Below are 9,040 nucleotides of genomic sequence, written 5' to 3' on the forward strand. Positions count from 1 at the left end.
AAGTGAGGTTTTATTGTTGTGATACTTCAAAAAGGTTTCGTATGTCTTAGGTGCAGAAAGAAAGGAAATGTTTTATTTAACGAGGCTCTCAGCACATTTTATTTACGGTTATATAGCGTCAGACATATGGTTAAGGATCTGATACTGAGAGAGAAAATCCGCTGTCGCCACTACATGGGCTACCCTTTTCGATTAGCAGCAAATGATCTTTTATATGCACCATCCCACAGTTGGATAGTACATACCACGGCCTTTGTTACCCCAGTTGTGAAGCACTGGCTGGAGCGAGAAATAACCCAATGCGTCCACCGACGGGAATCGATCCTAGACAGACCGCGCATCAAGCGAACGCTTTGCCACTGGGCTAGGTCCCGTCTCCTCGGACATGGTTAAGGACGACACAGATAGGTGCAGAAAGAGTACAGTCTAACTGACTCAAATCTGCTAGACCAGTGACTCAATAACAATTTATCCTTGAATTAGATACATGGCCAAACTATTTCAGATTTGTGTTTATAGAACACCGCTAGAGCACATGGTTTAGTAATTATCGGCTATTGGTTGACAAACATTTGGGGGTTTTGACATATAGTCTTAGAGAGGAAACCCGCTGCATTAGTAGCAAGTGATCTTTTATATGCACAGACATGATAACACATACCACAGCCTTTGGTATACCAGCCGTTGTGCACTGGCTGAAACGACAAAATTATAGCCTACGAGGTTCGATCCTATACCGACCGTGTCTCAAGCGGGTACTTTACCACTGGGCTATGTCTCGCCCCCTTTTTTTCAGGAAAACATGACACTTGGCACTGTTCTATGTAACCGGCCTCGGTGGCATAGTGGTTAGGCCATCGATCTACAGGCTGGTAGGTACTCGGTTCGGATCCCAGTCGAGGCATGGGATTTTTAATCCAGATACCGACTCCAAACCCTGAGTGAGTGCTCCGCAAGGCTCAGTGGGTAGGTGTAAACCACTTGCACCGACCAGTGATTCATAGCTGGTTCATCAAAGGCCATGGTTTGTGCTATCCTGCCTGTGGGAAGCGCAAATAAAAGATCCCTTGCTGCTAATCGGAAAGAGTAGCCCATGTAGTGGCGACAGCGGGTTTCCTCTCAAAATCTGTGGTCCTTAACCATATGTCTGACGCCATATAACCGTAAATAAAATGTGTTGAGTGCGTCCTTAAATAAAACATTTCTTTCTTTCTTTCTGTTCTATGTAATAGAGGGATGAATTTGAAGGGGGGGGCGTAAATCGGGGGGGGGGGGGCGTAAATCGGGGGGGGCGTAAATGGGGGGGGGGAATTGTTCGCCTGACACGTGGTCAGTCTATGATCGATTCACTTACCCACTTGGCTATATCCACATCTGATGTAACAAAGGCAGTGGTATGTACTATCTTGTCTGTAGGATGATGCTTATAAAAGATCGCTTGCTGCTAATCGTAAAAGGCGAGCGTTTTACCACTGGGCTACGTCCTGCCCTTGTAAACTATTTAAGATGTGTGCCCATAACGACAGTGGAATATACGCACGAAAGAGAAATCCAAATCAAAAGCATCATCTATTTTTGTGCTTGTTCTAAGACCAGGACATGGTATGGTACACAAACTGGCTCATGCTGTTTTAGTGTCCCCTGATGTATGCTGCGTATTTTACATTTAGCTTCTTGCAACGGAATAGTTTAGTATTTATTTTATTAATGTAGTGCATAAACAACTTGCAGATGCGTGTTGCTGTTTTTGACTATCAAATATTAAGTGGTCGTTAGTGTTTATGCGGGGGTAGATTATTGATCATAGGCACCCAGGGACCGACTAAGCCCCGCATGTATTCACTGCATTGTAACTTGAATTTTATGCTTATATTCAATTAAGGTTAAAGTACTCTATCCTGGGCAAACACATTAGTTTTCTGGGATGTTTGTCCATGTGAGTGCGTGAATGGTTAGCTGTTAATCGTTATTGAAAGAGAAGTTGGTGTAAGTGGGCGTTAAACCTCACTCTGAGAGGCAGCTAGCATTACGCGAACTCATTACCTAGTAGTATTAGGTTTTTTTGTTTTTTTTACACAATTGTAATGAACGATCGACTGAATTTGGCGCGTTCAGGAAGATGTTGCCGACAAGTTAGCTGCCTTTGTTCAACACATCACCCTATCTAGCTGCCTCCAGTCAGCGTGCCAGAAATTGTTACAACGTACTAAGACAGGATAGGTACTCAAAGCGGGCAGAACTTAGCACAGTGATAAAGCGCTCGCTTGATGCGCGGTCGGTCTGGGATCGATCCCCGTCGGTGGACCCATTGGACAATTCCTCTTTCCAGCTAATGCACCACGACTGGTATATCAAAGGCTGTGGTATGTGCTATCTTGTCGGTGGGATGGTCACTATAAAACCTCCCTTGCTACTAAAGAAAAAATTACTATAGGTGAAAAGAATTACGAAATGTTTGACATTCAATAGCCAATGATTAAAACAATCAATATGCTCTAGTGGTATCGTTATTCAAAACACTTTCGTACAGTGTCTACCGTGCTAGCACATCCCGAGTGGTTGATGCAAATATCACGAAGGGGATCGAGTAATTTGTAATTACTTATGGCAAATACCGACATATGGCACTTGCAACTGTGATATATAGCACCTATAACATATGCTTGTATTTTGTGCTGCTTAGCGAGCGGGGGCTAATTCCGTGGTGTAGCGTTCGCACAAGGAAGGACCCGCTATAGGGTCGATCAGCTCACTCTGTCTCTGTATTTCTATCTCCGTCTTTTGCTCTGTCTTTCTCTTCACCTTTCTCGTTTCTCTGTTTGACTTTCTATCTCTCTCCATCTCTCTCTGTCTCATACACTCTCTTTCTCTCTATCTCTCCATTCTTCCTTCCCCCCCCCCCTCCCTCCCCCCCTCTCTCTCTCTCTCCTCTCTCTCTCTCTCTCTCTCTCTCTCTCTCTCTCTCTCTCTCTCTCTCTCTCTCTCTCTCTCTCTCTCTCTCTGGTGCAAGATAGCTACGTCTGGCCGCTATACCTACAGTAAAATCGTTGGTGTTAATTGGGGTATTAGTCTGGTATATTGAGCTGTGTTTGCTTTTTCTCAGTCTGGACTACTTGTTGCAATATAATATGCTAATCACCTAACCGCATGTGCTGAGGTGTTGTCACATTCAATGTTCTTACCTGGAAAGGCAGTTATTACATATCCACTTAATCTTCCTGTAGTAATAAAGACAATTCTGACCATGCAATAAAATTATATTTTATTGAACATATGTGTGATACAAAATATTGCATGCGTAGTACGTGTTCACCCAAATGACGTCATGTTCCTAGCCAGAACGATCAACATTGTGACAATTCCATAAAATTCAATCAAATTCCCACACAAAGTAAGTCGTGTTATTTATATACAACCCCCCTCCCCCTGACTCGCACTACTTTGAACAACAAGCCGGATTATTCAGACAACCATATTTAGATATTTTGCAGAAAACACACGTGAAAGATACAATTTAAGCAATATTATTGTGACACAGATACCACGTAATAGTACACTTTTTATACGATAAATTAATGCAAAATGTTATCGGCAGAGTAGCCGTAATGATTAAAAAAAAACCCCAAAAACACACAACCTCTTCGCTAATGAAATGAGACTCGGTCGGTGCCCAAAGATATGTAGGGAACTTTACGCCTGAAACTTACTTGTAAGCGTTGTTCTACAGCTGTTGACAATTTCGTTTTTGGTTCATACCCCGATGAAAATAATAGACAATCCTTAAACGACCCCCCCAAAACACAAAAAAAAAAACACAAAAAAACAAACAACAAACTCAACAAACAAACCAGAGCCCTCCCCCTTGCTATTCTACTTCTACTCACCTCCCACACACTTCTACATAAATTCAACAAACCTAACAGACATCTCTTTCAAAACATTTAAAGACGCAGCCAACAACCTTCGATCGAGAAGCTTTTCTCCTCGCAACCGTTTAGAATTTTACCCTTATGCCTGACCTTTGCGCTGAAAACACACACTTTCTGAGATATCTATCTGCCTTATTACTAACAACACCAGGTGCGCGTGTTTCATTCTTACTCTTTTTGGTCCATGATTTATTAAAAAAATCAATATTTGTTTCCTTTTCTTTGAAAAAAAGTATATCTGTCTTTCGAGGTGATTTGGTTGTTTGTTTTTATTTTTATTTCTACTGAATAAATTTATATTTTTTAAGTATAGGTTGTTTTCGATCACCTTTTATTGAAACCAATGGAATTTCCTGACTTTGTCATATCGTCTCGTCCTTGTTAATTACGCAATAAATTAGTGTTATTGATCCTAGTATACTTAGTCACCACATTTCCTCCACCCATCATTGTGTCTACTATCTTAATCATATAACTTATATTTATTGTATTTTGTTCAGTGTTTTAACATTGTCCACCTGTTAGATACTAATTTTCTTATATTATCTTTCGTCTAATTAAAACTATACCTTTTAAGCCATGAACCATCATGTTATATCCTAGTCTTGTGACTATTACGTGTATCTTTATATTTATGCTATTTATTATCGCATCTCAAAGAACCCCCCCCCTCCTCTCTCTCATTATCCTTTCGAGATTATTTTCTCAATCTTTTCTCCCATCTACGTCAGCTTCTACGTCTCTCTTCTCCATGTCTCCTCTCATTTCTCTCTCTCTCTCGCTCTCTCTCTTTATGTTTCTTCCGCGCCCCTCTTATAGTTTATTTATTTATTATTACGGTCTACATTATCCTGTCTTTCACGCTCCCTCACTATTATCTGCTCTTGTGTCTCTATTATATTTTTTTGGCTCCTTTCGCTTACTGTCGTAGCCTGGGTTCAACCCGTATCCTAATCACCTCCTCTCCTCCATCTCTCTCATCCTCCCTCTCTATTTAGCCCTCTCCTATCTCTCTCTCTCCATCATCATCTCCATCATCTATCTTTACGATCATTCCCTGCATGCCTACCCTTGCGTATATTTCGGTCTTTCACAGAAAGTGTATCTTCTTAGATACCAAGTTACCTAACGTAATAGGTCTTACAAATATTCTATTTAGCTTCTGTAATATGGTATTAGTATAAATTTATTTGGCATAGGCGTCTTGCTAATACCTGAACGCTTCATGTGGGATTTTTAATTAGATTTTTAAACTTGTAAATATATTCTTCAGATAATATAGTAGAGCATAATAATTTTCAAAAACCTTATCGCAATAATATTATAAATTAAGATAAATGTGTGATGTCGACAACTTTAATAACATGGATTGTTCATTACAAGTTTAACATACATTCATACATGCTTACAAACATTTTATTACTATACCTTCACACATAGTACTTACACATACAAATCAAAGGCACATCAATTTATATTTTACAAACACAATTATATAATTTTTATACCAGAAACACAGCATAACCCATTTTTACTACTCACACAAATACGCACACAACAATTTACATGCACACACAAATACACACATTTTATACTTACACATATACAACACAACATATCTACAACGCACACAACACAAGTTATGCAACAGATTTTAAAACATTATTCATTTTTATCTAGATATCTAATAACTCGTGAAAGAATGCTATTTATCATAGTAAACCGAATTTACAGCACAAATTTCTAATACTAATAATGGGCTATTGCATCATAATCTACTGTAAGACATAGGTCGGCAATTACTGCTGAACACATTATGATATTTGGTGATTAGTTATTTACTTTGGTGTTTATTTTTAATTTTTTTTCTACTTTCCCCGCCTATTTTACCATTCGTAGTCAAATAATTTTTATAAATTTTATTAATTAATAATACATTCATTTGTGAATTCTTAATAACAATTGATGTCTGCACGTCATGAATCCACCTGTTTGGCGTGTAGGTGAGCGTGGCTTCATGGCATAGTTATTGTGTTATATGGAATTTTTTTTATTGGATTGGCGAATGGGGTGGGGGGGTGGGCGTGGTGGTGGGTTGGTGGGTCTTTGTATCGTCAATTTAAAAAAAAAACATTTTACAATGTCTAGTCCAAATTGAAACTAAATCTATGAAAGCAGGGCTACATAATTTCACTCGTTTTTCTATCTGTAGCAGTAAGTATTCACACATAGTCATGTATACCCTCCTTTCTCTAATAAACAATTGTAAATACTGAAGGCAAAAATGTTGATTATGTCAATACCCTACACATGAGTCAATGTTATATTCTTGGTATTGTAACTCGTGTCACTTCATCCCTGTGGTTTGTGACAGAAAACAAATGTAAACAGGGGGTTCTGTGAATAAAATATTTAAAATCCCACCAAACACCCCCACCAAAAAAACAACAAAAACAACACACACACACAACACACACAAACACACCACACCACCCCACACACCACACAACACACAAAATCCCACACACACACCATCACACCCACAGTACTGACATAGCGTTGCACAAAACATCCCACATCCACAATTCGGCAGTGGACACCACTCTTAAACAAAATGCATAGCTACCTTCTCTTCATCGTTATATTTATTGCCATTGTAATCAGAGCACGGGGGAATCCCCGCGATATTTCTGCTATACTTAATTATTTTGGTATGCTTTTTTTCATGGGCAAAGTCAAGTCTGACCGTCGCGGTATATAATATGAACACAGGTTAAATAGACATACAAAACGTGACAAAGGTCGTGGGTAAGAAAGATAACATATCACGTCTGTCAGCAAAAGAGTCTCTCATATCTGAGATGCTTTAATTACTGGGTCAATTCATTTCAGAATCCACTAAATCAAAATACATTCTTCAGGATGCATTTTAATTTCTTCTTAATGAAGGTATCGTCAATAGGTTTCAAATCTGAGCATCTGTTTTACTAATGATAGTGAACATGGTATGTAATGGTTGTAGGTGGACGGGTCAAGGGTGGTGAGGGTTCACCTCAGTAGTTTATCAAAATGGAGATCTGTGTAAACAATGAGTTGAACAGGTACAGTAATGGTTGTGTGTTGTAGGTGGGTTAGTGTGGGGGTCCTCGCATAACAGTTATTAGTTTCAAATGATCTTACTTTTTTAAACATGATAAAAACAGGTGTATGGTATCACTATGGTGGTGGTGGTAGTAATGGTTGTGGTGGTGGGTGGGTGGGGTTGGGGGGATTCCTCCGCAGATATTCCAAAATGTTCCACACTGTTCTACCATTCTATTCGTGGTTGGGAGTAATGGTTGTGGTTACGGTGGAGGGTGGGGGTTTCCTCGCAATAGTTCTCAATGATCATTCTGTTTAACCCCCCCCCAATGATAGTGTGGTAGTCATGGTTTGTGGTGGTCGTAATGGTTGTGGGGGGTGTGTGGCGTGGGATTCCCACTCGCAGTAGTTTCAACATGATCATTTCTGTATTAACAATTATATTGGGGGTAGTAAATGGTTGTGGTGTTGGGAGGGGGTGGGGGGTTTCCCTCGCAAATAGTTGCAAATGATCATCTGTTTAACAATGTTCATTGGTGGTAGTCATGGTTTGTGGTGGTAGTAATGGTTTTGGTGGTGGTGGGTGGTGGGAATTCCTCGCGTATTTTCAAAGGATCATCTTTTACACAATGATAGTGGTGTTAGTAATGGTTGTGTGGGTGTGGTTTGTGGCGGTGGTGGGTGGTAGCGGGGATTCCTCGCAATGCTTTTTCAAATGACCTCTGTGTAAACAATCTGATAGTCGGTGGTAGTCTACTGGTTTGCTTGGTTTGTGGTGCAGGCCGGTATGGTTTTTGGTTGTGGTGCGTGGCTGGGGGGTTGTGGTGGTGGTGCCTGGGGGTGGGGTTCCTCTCTGCCCATCGTTTAAAGTCACTTCCAACGTTCTGGAAACCTGCCCGATGCATGTAGTTACGACACCGATACGCCAACACCACTGATTCTTCCAAACGGAGTAAAAACGAAAAACAAAAAAATACTCTCACCTCCACACTCCCTACACTCCCGCTCCCATCATCGCACCTCCTCGCTACTAAAATCACTCACATGATTGTACAAACGAATTAAACAAACCGTCTACCAATAATACAAAAAAAAGGCCCAGCCACATCAAAAAAAAACTACACAAAGCTCTCTCAGCCAATGCTATGTTTCACCCTATACCCTTACAGCGACCCAAACCTCTAATATTCGAACCGGAGGCCGTGCTCGTTTATGTTTCCTCCCACGGGACAATGTCATTATCGGCTCTGAAGTAATAATACTACGCTCGTCTGCGCAACTTACTCACAGTATACTTTCCCTGTAATGTTTTTTGGAACGACTAAAGCATGCAAAAACCTAAATCGACTAACGCAAGAGAACCGTATCATTTCTACAACGTTAGCGTTTTACAGATTTGTCATGTTTGCACATTAATGAACCTCGTACCTCCGTCTCGCTAAGTACAGTGGGAAAAATTAAGTTGTTCTTGTCGATGTAACTTCTCTGAACTTGAGTCGACCCCAGGAAACGTGAGCACTTTCATAAGTCGAAAAAAACCGCAGTTGAGCAGAATCTCGTCGATCCTCAATACCCAGCAAAAAAAAGGGTACCCTCAGCAGTATAAAACAAATATATAAAATAAAATAATACAAATAAATAAATAACTGTGAAACCTAAGCGACTACTACAATAGATATAGAAAGTGGAACTCGATTTGAAAAAAAAAAAAATTACAGAGACCAAAGTGAAGACTACCTCGATATTAAATGCAATAATAATTTTGTGTATCGAACTTCCGCATAGAAAAAACATCATACACAAGCACAAAACGCTAGCCAAAGATCAAGGATCGATCTGAAGAGACGTGTTACGTCCATACCCGGTATGTTCCTAATGCTTTTTCCGTCACTTGTTATATAACGCTTAAGAAGCCTTACATCATTATTTTTTTAAATTATATTAGGATTTATTACAAATCCTTTTCTGCCAGTGTTTCATGGCATGTACCTACTTACTATAAAATGGCACATGACGGGAATTCAAACTAG

General features: G+C 39.9%; 1 long non-coding RNA gene across 1 annotated transcript in view; it reads left to right on the top strand.

Moving 5' to 3' along the window:
* Positions 1-9,040, top strand: part of LOC121385262 — a 74,087-nt gene that overhangs the window by 38,130 nt on the left and 26,917 nt on the right. The window lies entirely within an intron of this gene.

The sequence above is a fragment of the Gigantopelta aegis genome, chromosome 11 (assembly GCF_016097555.1).
Source record: "Gigantopelta aegis isolate Gae_Host chromosome 11, Gae_host_genome, whole genome shotgun sequence".
Lineage (NCBI taxonomy): Eukaryota > Metazoa > Mollusca > Gastropoda > Neomphalida > Peltospiridae > Gigantopelta > Gigantopelta aegis.